Source organism: Rhinopithecus bieti, unplaced genomic scaffold (assembly GCF_001698545.2).
Source record: "Rhinopithecus bieti isolate Rb0 unplaced genomic scaffold, ASM169854v2 scaffold_11966, whole genome shotgun sequence".
NCBI lineage: Eukaryota > Metazoa > Chordata > Mammalia > Primates > Cercopithecidae > Rhinopithecus > Rhinopithecus bieti.
Window position 1 is genome coordinate 707,085 of NW_016807254.1, and position 10,292 is coordinate 717,376.

A 10,292-nucleotide genomic window follows, 5' to 3' on the forward strand; every position below is an offset into this window, starting at 1 on the left:
TATATATATATGATAGCAGGCTCAGTGGTGGAGAGAGACCTGACACTAAACCAGCATTAAGGAACCTTTTGTATCTTGATTGGGGTGTTGACCTCATGGGTATATACATTTGTCAAGACTCATTACGCATAAGATATGTGCTTATTTACTGTTATTTAACCTACATACATCAATGAAAAAAATAAAATTTGAAGGAAAAGAAATTTCTTGCATGATGATCACTTCTTGAGTCAGGCTATGTTCAATATGTACCTTTAGATACATAGGTGACATGAATTGTTGCCTGCCTATTATGAATGCTGTTATTCCTTCCTCAAGACCAAGTATCTCCCAGTTCCAAGCTTTTCCCATTTTAACTGAACAGATGTTTAAGTCTAAGCACATCTCAACAACAGTCCTGTCCAAGTAATTGAAACAAGGACTCACTAGCAATAACTAAAAATATAAAAACTCTTTTGCATTTTATGATTCTTCATCACACTGGATATTCAAATAAATTGAAGTGGTCATTTTACTCAGTAGATGTTTGATAATATTTGTTATATGCCTACTACTGTCCTTACTACTGTCCTAGGCATTTAGTTGTATGATTTTAATGAGTTGGGAATTAATAACTTGCTGCTTTTTTTTTTTTTTTTTTTTTGAGACGGAGTCTTGCTCTGTCGCCCAGGCTGGAGTGCTGTGGCCAGATCTCAGCTCACTGCAAGCTCCGCCTCCCAGGTTCACGCCATTCTCCTGCCTCAGCCTCCCGAGTAGCTGGGACTACAGGCGCCCGCCACCACACCCGGCTAATTTTTTGTATTTTTTAGTAGAGACCGGGTTTCACCATGTTAGCCAGGATGGTCTCGATCACCTGACCTCGTGATCCGCCCGTCTCGGCCTCCCAAAGTGCTGGGATTACAGGTTGAGCCACCGCGCCCGGCCGCTGCTAATTTTTTTTAAAGTAAGTCTTTTGTTTTTCTTTTCTGGCATTTCTTAACTGCAACAATGACTGTGCTTATATACAAAATGGGAGTAAATGATAGACTGAGGTTTCTATCATGGTCATTTTATGATTAGCAATTCCTTCGAATAGCCGGTTTGCTGGTAATTCACACCACTTTTGAGACAAATTAATCTATCTCATTTCTATTTTTAGCCACATACTGGCATGATCTTTTTAAATATAAAATATAATTTATTTACATAAAGATATATCACCATCTTCAATATAAACTCTTCATATCAGGTTATGTATTATAGGATTTTGAGACCTTGAAACGGTGAGATAAATTAGAATATTTTCACTTATAAAATAATTTAATTAAACATAAAATGGTCAAAATTTATAATAAATCATGTAGCACTTATCATATAATTTTAAAATATTCAGAACTATTTTATATTTGTTTGAGTAGGTAGGTATTATATTTAATACATAACTGGCTTGAAAGCAAAGACATCATTAAAATATAGGCTTTTGCTATATCTATGGCTGTGAGTATATCAAATTATCAATAAGCTCCATTATATAGAAAATTAGCTTAACTTATTCAATAATTAGAGCTGACAAAATCATCAGTTTGGTAAGCATAACCTTTATTTCTATATTTCCAATTTACTACATAAATTGGACAAGATTAATGTGAGACTATTTAGCTTGTTTTCAGCAGCTCTCTCTAGATATACCTTTTTCAACAGATTTTGCTTTTATATTTTAATATGTTGTATGCTATCAAACGTTTTCTCATAAATATCAAAGTAAATACTAGCTAAATAATTGTTTGCCAACAATTTTGAATAAGAATAAAATATTTGATTAAAGTTATTTAGAAATATTTAATTTTGTAGATTTTAAAGTAATTTTCAGCTTCACACTCAATGGAAATAATGTCTTTTTATCTACTATGAAATGATCTAATTGCATATCAGTGTGGCCGGTACACTGTGATTCAACATAGTTTAAGAGAAAATTTGTAGACGTATATTTTGGAGTCCACTGCTGTATTATTAAACATCATTAAAGTTATTTACAAATGTAAATTAATATTTTATTCTGGTTGCCTAAATTATTCTCATGAAAAATATATATGATTTACCTTAAAGCAAAATATTTTAGCGTCCATTTTGGATTTTCTTGGTGACAAACTTAAGCATGATTTTCTAATTTCATTAAAATGTGTTTTATTTCTTCTTTATAAAAACTACTCTGCCACGGAAGTCTTGATTCTAAGGACATAAAATTTAGCCAAGCTTTTACGTGTTCAACAATTTCAAATTTGGCAATCAAATTTCTATCTAAATGTATTGTGCAAAGCGACAATTATGAGAAATATGTCAAAGATTTGTACAAAATTACTGGTTAAATATATTTACTATCTGGGTAAAAATTAAACTGGAAATAAAATTTATTGATTGCAATTTTAATAGAATGTGTTTTCTTGACATGCCTAAAGTACTGTACCAAAGTGAATTAAAAGTAAAGACATTCTACACTAAAGTTAAGCCACACCTGAATAAACTTCAGTTTTCTCACTGTATAAGAGGACTAGCTCAATGGTTTTTGGATGAATAAGGAAGTTATAAATTAGATGTAAATCATGTTTCTGTTTATTGTATTTTTAAAAATTTCAACAAATAATGAGATTGCTAAGTGTCAGAATTTTTTCTTAAGCTGGAAAGCCTGGCATTCAAACTTTCTCTGGAAAACAATTTGAAAAAAACACTGAACTTACAAAGCTTTCTGTTTTATTAATTTCCTGATTGTCTGAGTTTTGCTGTCATGTTGTGGCATGACTCTTGCTGCCTGGGCTATACTTTACATTGTCACTTCAATAGTGCACTTAGCAAAACATTTCTATCCAACATGGTGCAAAGGAGCCTTTCCACATATTTAAACCCCATTTTAAAGTTGTCTATTAATCAGACTATACAAATATGTAATTTGCAGCATGATTTACTTCTAAAATTACTGATTCATAATTCTGTTGCATTATTATTTTTATATAGAAATGTTAAGATTAGCTTGACATATGACCAACCATGTATACATGGTTATGAAACAGTGATTGTAGTAAATGGAACAATGAATTAGTATGAAGTGAATGGAGCATATTTTGAGGTACAGTTCTCTTGCATGATGGAAAAATTGAAAATTTTAAATATTAAAAATAAAAATATACAGATATCCCAAAAAGTAAGGTAAAGTATAAGACATGCAGATTTTAGTTCCTCTTTGGATAAAAGAAATTGTACATTGATTGCCATATAATTTTTGTGATATGACAAGTGTTTATCAGGTGACTATCACTATTACCAAAGTAATCAGAATAATTGTCAATCAATTTAACTAATTTTGTTGATTCTACATATTCTAATAAAGAAGGATTTTCCCATCACACAAAGGGGCTTCTACTGACTTATTTGTTAAAGTATCAGCATATGAAGATACCTTTACAAAACAATAACAGTCACACAGTAAGAAGGCGTACTTTGCAAAAGATTTATTCTCTTACTGAGGGTTTTCAGAACAGTAGAGTTTTGGGGTGTGTGTGTGTGTGTGTTGTTTTACCAGCTGCAGCTTCAAGTCCCTGGGTCCGTGGTCTCTTCCCTGATCTTCCTACTACCTGATCTGTTCTTTACTGCAGGGGAGGTGAAGATACTCTTGCTTCAACTACGTGTCCTATGCTGCTTGCCATTGCCTGTATGACCGGCAAGCATATGACCCCATATTCTCTACAAGTATAATCTCTTAGGCAAAGAGGATGAGATTCCCTTCTCATATAGTGTCTTCTTCACTGAAGGTGCTGCTTTCCTCGTTCTTTCCTTCTTATCTATGATTTCCCTTCATCTTCTCACGCTTTCATCCATTGCTTAGTTTTGTATTCACTGAATGAATGCTCATGTTCATCATGCACTAAGGGAATATAATCATGAAAAAGATGCTGTGGGAAGACTTACAAGTAAATCTCAAATCATCGTATGATGAAAAAAGGTAGAGTGTGCTCTAAGAGCACAAGGGAGTGGTGAATACACAAGTCTGGGTGAGCCAGAAAAGACATCATAGAAATTTTTATACAGTGAAACCAGAAGGATAAGTAGGAGTTATTCAATCCCCTACTGCAACTTATTTTTTGTTCAATGCCTTTCATTCAGCAGGCAGGTCAGGGCTATGTTGCTTTATGCTGTCTTTTATTCTTTTCTTTCTTAACCCTTTTTTTCCCCTATTTTTTTGGGGGTATAATTTAAAAAAGAACAAAGTGAGTTTTTTTTTTTTTTTTTTTTTTTTTTTTTTTGAGACAGAGTCTCACTCTGTTGCCCAGGCTGGAGGGCAGTGGTGTGATGTTGGCTCACTGTAAGCTCTGCCTCTTGGGTTCACGCCCTTCTCCTGCCTCTGCCACTGGAATAGCTGGGACTACAGGCGCCCACCACCATGCCCGGCTAATTTTTTGTATTTTTAGTAGAGATGGGGTTACACCGTGTTAGCCAGGATGGTCTCAATCTCCTGACCTCATGATCTGCCTGCCTCAGCCTCCCAAAGTGCTGGAATTACAGGCGTGAGCCACCGCGCCTGGCCCCATTATGTTCTGAGATATGTACACATTGTGAAATAGTTACCACAATCAAGCCTATTAACATATTCATCAGCTCACATAGTAATTTGTGTATGTGTGTGTGTGATGAGAACATTAAGATCTACTCTCATCAAATTTCATGAATATAATGTAATATTATTAACTATAGTCACCATGCTATACCTTAGATCTCCAGAACTTATTTAGCTGGCCTAATTCAAACTTTGTACCCTTTTACTAACATTTCCCCATTTTGCCACCTCCCCAGTCTCTGGCAACTATCATTCTATTTTCTGTTTCTATGAGTTTGACTTTTAAAATTTTCACATGTAAGTGAGATTATGCAGTGTTTGTCTTTCTATGCCTTTCCCAGCCACTCCAGCTCCAGCTGTGACTAAAAGGGGCCAATGGACAGCTAAGGGTGTTGCTTCAGAGGATGCAAGTCCCAAGCCTTGGCAGCTTCCACATGGTGTTGGGCCTGTGGGTGTGCACAAGACAAAAGTTGAACTTTGGGAGCCTCCACCTAGATTTCAGAAGATGTATGGAAACATCTGGATGTCCAGGCAGAAGTCTGCTGCAGGGGTAGAGCCCTCATGGAGAACCTCTACTTGGACAATGCAGAGGGGAAATGGGTTGGAGCTCCCACACATAGTTCTCGCTAAGATACTGCCTAATGGAGCTGTGAGAAGATGGCCACTGTCCTCCAGATCCCAGAATGGTAGATCCACTGACAGTTTGTACCATGCGCCTAGAAAAGCAGAAGGTATCCAATGCCAGCATAGGAAAGCAGCCATGTAGACTATACTCTGCAGAGACACAGGGATGGAGTTTCCAAAGGCCTTGGGGGCCCACCCTTTGCATCAGTGTACCCTGGATGTGAGACATGGAATTAAAGGAGACTATTTTGAAGCTTTAAGATTTAATGAATGCCCTGCCAGGTTTTGAACTTGCATGGGACCTGTGGCTCCTTTCTTTTGGCCAATTTCTCCCATTTAGAATGTGAACATTTACTCAATGCCTGTACCCCCCTTGTATCTCGGAAGTAACTAACTTGTTTTTGATTTTACATCCTCATAGGCAGAAGGGACTTGACTTATCTCAAATATTTTGTACTCGGACTTTAGAGTTAATGCTGGAATGGGTTAAATTAAGGGACTGTTGGGAAGGCATAATTGCATTTTGAAATGTGATAAGGACATGAGATTTGGGAGAGGCCATGAGTGGAATAAAATGGTTTAGTTCTGTGTCCCCACACAAATCAGATCTCAAATTATAATGCCAATGTGCCGAGGGAGGGACCTGGTGGGAGGTGACTGGATCATGGGCGGGGGTGGTTTCCCCATGCTGTTCTTATGGTCATGAGTGAGTTCTCATGAGATCTGATGGTTTAATGTTTGGCAGTTTCCCCCTCACTCACTTTCTCTCTTGCTGCCTTATGAAGAAGGTGCTTGCTTCTCCTTCATCTTCTTCCACGATTGTAAGTTTCCTGAGGCTTCCCTGGCCAGGAGGAACAGTGAATCAATTACACCTTCTTTGTTACAAGTCACCCAGTCTCAGGTAGTTCTTGATAGCAGTGGACTAATGCACCCCATCTATGTGCAATCACCTTGTTTTAATTTATTCAGTCTCACAAACTGTTCAAATCAGTAAAAAACATTCCATTATTTATTGAAATCAAACATGGTCATTGCAGTAAATGGCAAAGTTAAGGTTTAGCTCTCTTTTTCATAATATAAATGCATAATGTATCCTAGAAATAATGTATCTGATAAAGCACTCATGACTTCAGAAGTAAATATATAATAACCTAGAGCACCTTGATTACCATATCCCATGAGGAATACATAGGAAAACATTTCCCAGTGTTTCTGTTGAGAAATGTGTCTAAATATACACAATTACAAATTATAGTATATGCTACATTACATAGTTAATATACTATATTACAGTATGTACACTTGTGTGTAAACAAGAGAAATGACTTTCTTCAAAATAAAAATGATGAATCCTAATTAAGGACAGGTTGTTCACTGGGAAAGGAAACGAGATAATTAGAGAGATGTTGGAGGTAACTTATGGGAAAGGCAAATAAAAGTTTTATTCATCACTCAGAAGAATTCCTTGGTGTGAGAACTCTGCAAGTAGAAAGGAATTTTTGAGACTAGTAAAGTAAATGATATAATGACTTTAATTCAGACTGGTTTCTGTCATGAATCCTTCACCTTCAAGGGGAAATGAAATGAAACAATATGGTAAATTTGCCTTTCCGATATCAGGTCTTTAAACTTCTTCCAAAGTGAATCAAGATGAATGACCAGTCCAGGACACTAGACAACGAAAATAACTTCCACAAGTCCCAGGAGAAAGAACATTGCAGTAATGGAGAAATATAAGGGAGAGTCAGCTTTTCTACTGAACTGTCACTAAAAATATATGCTTCAAGAGATGATTTTCTCTGAAAATGAAGAGATAGTAGTCTTTAAATATTCTAATTGTGATAATCTTAGTAAATTCTTTTCAAAAGCATACATTAACTTTGGCTATAAATAACTGTAAAGAGCATTTTAAGTAGTCATACCTCAATTATAAACATACTAGTTTTAAAAACAGCTGGGTGCAGTGGCTCACACCTATAATCCCAGCACTTTCAGAGCCTGAGGCAAGTGGATCATCTGAGGTCAGGAGTCCAAAGCCAGTCTGAAACCCCATCTCTACTAAAATAAAATAAAATAAAAAATTAGCCAGGCGTGGTGGTGGTCGCCTGTAATCCCAGCTACTTGGGAGGCTGAGGCAGCAAAATTGCTTGAACCCTCGAGGCAGAGGTTGCAGTTAGCTGAGATCATACCACTGCACTCCAGCCTCAGCAACAGAGTGAGACTCTGTCTCAAAATAAAATAAAATGAAAATAAAAGATAAAATTAAAATTAAAACAAACATTTGTCCCGATTAAATGTATGAATATGTATTTTCTAAAGGATTGACTCATTGCCAACAGAGTAATAATTTAGGGGGGGGGGAAATTCATACAGCATTAAAACAGGCAGCTTTCTATAAGAAAGTAAACATTACAGTTAACACACTTTCATGAAATCTTCTTATAATGACAAGAAATATAGAAACATATTATCAGTTTGACTTCCTTATATATCTCCTCTGTATTTCTTGGGAGGCTATTGAAACAACAGACATTGAAAGGAATTGTGACAAAACAACTGAAAAAAATATGCTAAATAAAATATTACTTTAAACTATTAGAAGAGAAGCCTTATTGTCCAAGTAGATATACAGAAGTTTTGTTAGGATTGATATATTTGGTTAATACAGCCAATATCTAGAGAAAGCAATCTCTTCCTCATTGCCTACAAAACATATTCGAACCTGTACTAAGAAAGATATTCATTTTTTGTATATGCAGCCAAGGATTGAGTTGGGATTATTGGTTTTGTTTGGATGTTTCTTAGATTATGTGCTATATTAGATTTCATAACTAAGTTAAATACCTGTTTTATTTTGTTCTGTTATTTTAATTTGGTTTGATCTATGTCCATAGAGTAACAAGGTGATTACTAATTTTATTGATGATTATATATTTCCAAGAAATTCTTAGTCGAGTTCACTCTTTTATATCTAATCCCCACTAATTTAAGGATTCTTTTTCATCCCTTAGGAAAGAAGATATAAACACAAATTTGTGAGTCCTAAAATTCATCAACACATTCAAGTAAGATGTGTTTTTGTTTTTTCCCTAGAAATATAGATTTCATATTAGTACAACAAATGGAGTATGTAATTCCATGTGTTCCAATTTTTTGTGAGAAAATTTTGTACAAAATTTTGCCAGCTTGTTATTTAAAGTTGCTACTAAAAAACAGAAGGATCTGCTTTTCAAATTCACCCAAAGCAAAGTAATGAATTACATTGTATGTCTCTACACCCAGTCATTTTTGCACAAAGAGAAGCTATAAAAGCAGTAGTCTCTGAAATTTATACCCAATTACAAACAGGACTTTCTTTGTTAATCCCACAAAATAATGGGAGTGTGTATATGGAAGGGAATCCGGATATACTTGGACTTATAAAAATAACAACTCTCGTAATCAATGTACATTTAGGTATTATTGCATTGATTCTAGAATATATGTTTTACTAAATGTTGTATGATATCATATCAAACAAAATGAATGAACCTTCTTGATTGGTCACTAATCAAGAGAACCTTGGGAACCTAAAATTTCTTCCTTTTTATTTATCTTACAAGAACCAAATTTATGCCTTTCAAAAAATGTATGCCTTACAAAAAAAAGTATTTCCTGATTCTAGCAAAGAGCATGTATAATAAAATAAGAAAATAATGATTAACCATTAGTTTTATACTTATTGAACCCAGAGTAATCATTTGGGTCACTTTCTTATTTATTAAATGTAAAACTTAAGATTATGAAGATTTTCAGGGCAACAGGTACTATTTATGGGTCCTCTGGGTCAGTTTTATATTTTTTTTTTGGTGAATTTTAAAATATATCTTCCTCTGAAATAAATAATTAGGAAAAGCTCCCAACCCCACCACTCCCTAACAGAAAGCAATTAAGAAAATGTGACTATTCTGGACAAGAGAAAAAATTAAAGTCTGCTTTTTCCTCCTGGCTGACTAAGCCCTGTAAGAGTAACTGAACCTTTTGTGCATGAGTTTATGAGTTGAACTTGGGCTGATTTTGACCCCTGTCCATCCCTCAGCCAGACACTTTTGCTAGAGACTTAAACTACACAACCATTCTTAATGATATCTTCCAACTCAGTGGGAGGAAGTACTTAACATTTAATTTTTATTTTGATAACAAATGAAAGTTTTATTTACTTAAGTGTAACTCCTGAAGAAGTAGCTAAAGTCTTGGAATACAACTCTTACCTTCTCAGAGAAGCCTTCCTACACTCTTTTTCTTAGTTTGTTTCTATCACTTTACCTTGTTTCTTGTGTTCATAGTTCTGGATATCAACCCACGTGAGGTTGTTTACTAGTTTCTTTACTTCTGATTTATCTCTCACTTTTAATATAACCCCAATAATGTCATGGGCATTCCCTGCTCTTTCATCACTTTTTCCAGTGCTCATTACAGTGGCCAGAAAAGGGGCCACTCAATAGGAGACTGTGCTTTCCATAAGTATCCATCAAATATATGGTTCATTAAATCCTCATTTTATTCATTTGTGGAAGGAAAGGAGACAGGGAGGGAGGGAGGAAGCGAGACACAAAGGAAAGAAGGAAGGAAGGAAGGAAGGAAGGAAGGAAGGAAGGAAGGAAGGAAACTACTAATAACACAAAGAGGTCATATTCTCTATAGTTGGCTAAATAGTTTACAATATTGGTGGAAGGGCTAAGATAGAAAAAAATTAGTGGATGTCTTAAGAGAAGTAGGGGTAATACTTAAATCCCTAAGAGTCTTTCTCTAGCTTATTGGGGATGGTCAGTAAAATAAAGATTCCCAGTAGCGATTATGCCTGAACTAGGATTCAAAGGATAAGAAGTTAGCTGTGAAGGGAATTTAATGCACATGTTGTAAAAGTTCTCTGAAAGTTATTGAATGGATAGTATTATTATTGATATTTTTGTTATTGTTATTATTCAATTCCTTTAAGAAAATCAGGTATAACAATTATAAACAAACAAAAATGTTCTAGCTAAGAACCCTGAAAAACTGGTGGAAGACTGTAAAACCAGTGAGTTAGGGCAAAGGTGCTGCA